General features: G+C 37.3%; 1 non-coding gene across 1 annotated transcript; it reads right to left on the bottom strand.

Moving 5' to 3' along the window:
- Positions 1-1,045: 1,045 nt before the first annotated feature.
- Positions 1,046-1,152, bottom strand: LOC112908743 (U6 spliceosomal RNA). The gene has a single exon (XR_003232977.1). It is a non-coding gene; the product is annotated as a U6 spliceosomal RNA (small nuclear RNA).
- Between the last annotated feature and the right edge of the window lie 3,268 nt (positions 1,153-4,420).

The raw sequence follows: 4,420 nt of genomic DNA, 5'->3' as shown, positions 1-4,420 counted from the left end.
TCTGGACAATACCAGCATTTGGATTTTTTTTAAAACAAGTAAATTTCTTATTGATGGCAACTAAATGGTGTTTGTAGCATTTTTATCATACAGTAGATTCCATCCATTCACTATACTTTTCTGAGTTGTCCTACATGCAAGTACATGTTTTTAATGTTGTCTGTCTTCTGTGCTGTTGCTGTAAGTTTGCTATTAAAATACATTAAACTAAAAAAAAAACAAAAACAATGTGGTGATTCAACAATGGCAGACAGCACCCTGTGTTCATCTTTTCAAGTCCACTTCTTAATCTCCACTACCTATTTAACCCATCTCCCCAGCCTCTTCCCGTCTGGTAGCCATCAGATTGTTCTATTAAGAGTCTGTTTCTTGCTTTCACCTGCTCTCTTACATTTTCTCTTTCTTGTTTAACTCCACATGAGTGAAATCACATGGTGCATGTCTTTCTCTGACTTATTTTGCTTAGCATAATACACTCTAGCTCCATCCATGTCATGGCAAATGGCAAGATTTTATTCTTTTTTATGGCTGAATAGTATATACACATGTATATATACACAACACATCTTCTTTATCCATTCATTAATGGATGGACACTTGGGATGCTTCCATTCCTTAGCTACTGCAAATAATGTTGCTCTAAACATAGGTGTACATGTATCCCTTTGAATTCGTGTTCTTGTATTCTTTGGGTAAATACACAGTAGTGTGATTACTGGATTGTAAGGTAGCTCTATTCTTAACTTCTTGAGGAATCTCCATAATGTTTTCCACAGTGGCTGTACCAGTTTGCATTCCCACCAACAATGCACAAGTGTTCCTTGACCTGTTGTTTCTTGTGTTCTTGATTTTAGCCATTCTGACAGATGTGAGATGGTATCTCATTGTAGTTTTGATTTGCGTTTCCTTGATGGTAATGTTGAGCATCTTCTCTTGTGTTTATTGGCCATCTGGACATCTTCTTTGGAGAAATATCAGTTTGTATATTCTGCCCATTTTTAAATTGGATTATTTGTTTTTTGGATGTTGAGTTTTATAAGTTCTTAAAAATATAGAATGCTTTACAAACTTGCATGACATTTTTGTGTAGGAGCCATGTTAATTTTCTCTGTATTGTTCCAATTTTCATATATGTGCTGCTGAAGAGAGCACACTCTTTCATAGACTTCTAAATCTTCTGCGTGCTCAGCACTTCTACTTACATGTCTTCAACTAAGCAAGTCTTAAGGCTATCCCTATCTTCAAAGGGATTAAGGGAGCACAATCCCCTGTACTCAGGAGAGGAGAATGAGGATATTTATAAATTAGTGTCATGGCAACCACCTGGGCCGGGCCAGCCCAGGCAAGCAAAAGCCTACACTCTCAATGTGTATTCCAAAATACAGGTAGATGGTGTGTATTGAGGAATTAACTTTACCCAAAGGGGTTCTAGCTTTTCTTTCAGCTAGTGGAAGTACTCTCTAAGCCCCTGGAATATCCTGCCTTGATCAAACCCTAGCTATCCTCTTTATTTTTTCCCACCATCTCCCCCTCCCCTTCACATGTTCCTAAGTCCTCTGCTCCCCAAATATTACTGGCTCCTTTATGCTTCAGCAAGCTCATACACGCTATTTTCTCTGCTTCATCTACCCTACTTGAGCTGCCCAGGGAGACAATCCATCATTCAAGATTTGGCTTGAAATATCCTTTCCTTCAAAGACATTTCTTTTCCCTGCCAGAAAGTGTTGTTCATTCCTTTCTCTGTGTTTGCATAATATTTTTTATCAGCATGTGTTGTAGACTTTCTATTTGGTTATAAACAAAAGTAAACGCACCTAACAATGATGCAGGATGAGAAAAGGCTATAACTGGTCTCCAAAGATGGATCTCAGTGCACTGCAATTCTTTGCTACTCATGTACTTGTGCAGTCCTCTCCCTCATTGACTCTGGACTGGCCATGATTCTGTTAATAGAATGAAATGGAGATGATGCTGTGCCAATTCTGGCCCCATCCTTTAGAAGGAAACGCAGCTTCCATTACCTTCTAGAACTTAGCTGCCATGCTGTGAGGAAGCCCAAGCAGCCAAGTGGAAAACCCAAATAGAGAGGAGAAGCCCAACACTACTTGGGGGAAGGAGGAAGACTCAGCCATTCCTGCATCACTGGCAAACTTCCACATGACAATAACCTCCCCTACCATGTGATGCACCTGGCTGGGAAACACCAAGAGGGCCAGCAGAATTGCCCCGTTGAGTTAGGTCAACCCATAGAATTATAAGGTAATGATATGGCTGCTGTTTTAAGTCACTGAGTATTGGGTTTGGAGGTCATTAGACTGTGAGGATAACAGTAACACAAAACATTAAGTATCCTGGATATTTCCCTTGCATAAAGGAAGAAGATAAAGAAACATTCTAAGCAAGAAGTATGATTTCTGAAACACAAAGGGCAGTTCAGCTCATCAAATGCCTGGCTAATAGTGCATCTCTCCTGATTGTTTTCCCTATTAACTAAAGTTTCCAAGAGTCCCATGCTATGTAGCTTTAGTCCTTTAGGGAAAAATTCAATTTATTATAAAAAGAGACAAAAGACAGGGTCTATGTGGTGAAGATATGAAGGTAAAAATAAATGAATAAATAAAACGTTCAGTATTTCTTTTTTTAAAAAAAGATTTTGTTTGAGTGAGCAAGAGAGAGCAAGAGAGCCATTTCTTCCTCCATAGCATTTTCCATAGTGTATATTTATTTTTGTTTGTTATCTGTCTCCCTCCACTAGAGTGTGAGCTCTGAGAACACAGACTTTGCTTTGTCCACTGCTGTATCCTCAGTGCTGAAAAAAGTGATTGGCATGTACTTGGCACTCAATAAATATTTGTTGAATGGATGGGGGTGGAATGTCTCAAAACTCTACTTGCAGCTAAATAGAAATGCTAAGCAATAAAGTATACTTGATTCTTTTGCTTAGCATCACAGATAATTTTGCCATTATAGTAAGTTTTCTAAAGTGGCTGGGTTTCCTAAGTCATTACATAATTACCTCTTAAGGCTGAGTGAGCATTTAAAAGTGCAATTTCTAAATTGTTTTGCCTATATAACATCTCTGCTATTGACATTATCATTTAGCAAACATTGTGATTTTTTAAAACACGTCCTAGAAGAAATCAAGCTGCAATAGCACCATAGCATAAAAGGGAAGAGAAGTGGATTTAGTGACAGTTCTAACCCACCCCATGTCAGCCAGATGGCCTTGGTAAAGCCACGTAAGCTCTTTGAGATTTTTTCCTTCACCTGTAAAATGAAGATACCCTACCAAGTCTACCTAATTTGGTATTGTGAGGGTCAAATAAGTGTAGAAGTGTTTTGTAGAAGTGCTTTGAACACCTGAAAAGCATCATGAAAACATAAGGTGGTATAATTATGCCACAGTAATAATCAATCATCGACTTTTTTTTTTGAAGTAGGCTCCACAGCTACCATGAAGTCCAATACAGAGCTTGAACTTACGAACCTGAGATCAAGACCTGAGTTGAAATCAAGAGTCAGATGCTTAACTGACTGAGGGATTGATGACCCTCAGTCATCAACTTTTAAGCACCTGGTATAACTGGGGGACCATGCTAGAGCTGCAGGAGGAGTCTATATTTAAGCTGACAGAGAGGCTTTCCTTTTTGTTGGAGGGATGGGTGACAGCATGCCCCTTAAAAATTTGCTCATCTAACTAATAATGCAATCATCTCCAGAATATGTCTCAGATACAAATGTAATTTTTAAAAGAATCAACTGATTCAAATTGTATCTTGACATGTTAATTTATATCAAAGGGGGCTAATGAGCCATAGACCTCTTATTAGTTAGAGGCCACCCCTCAGTGTATGCATGTGTCTGTGTCCTTTTGGACTTTATTCTTCTGTTCATATTGCTTTTTAAAAATTATATAAGTAATAGGGTAATATTAAAATTATATAGGGTAAAATTTTATAAATAAATTATATTTAAATTTATTTTATTTAGGGGCATGTATCCCTTTAACACACAAACACACACACACACACACACACACGCACTCATGCTCCTAAAACTAATATCTTATTTAATGGTCAAAATTTATAAAATTTTATAAATTTATAAAATTAATAAATTATATATTTAAATTTAAATTTATAAATATTAAAATTATATAAAAATAGGGTAATAAATAATTATAAAACTGGCTTATTTGGTTGAGTGGCTGACTTGATTTTGGTTCAGGTCATGGTCTCAGGGTCCTGGGATCAAGCCCCTCATCGGGTTCCATGATCAGTATGAGTTTGCTTTCTCCCTCTCTCTCCCTCTCCCTCTGCCCTTCCTTGCCCTTCCCTCATGCTTCTCTTTCTCTGAAATAAATAAATAAAATATTTTAAAAATTATATAAGTACTACATGAATATTTCTACTGGGGAGAA

This window comes from Vulpes vulpes, chromosome 1, assembly GCF_048418805.1.
Source record: "Vulpes vulpes isolate BD-2025 chromosome 1, VulVul3, whole genome shotgun sequence".
Taxonomy (NCBI): Eukaryota; Metazoa; Chordata; class Mammalia; order Carnivora; family Canidae; genus Vulpes; species Vulpes vulpes.
Note: the sequence above shows the minus strand (reverse complement) of the source record. Positions and strands in the feature narration are given on the sequence as shown.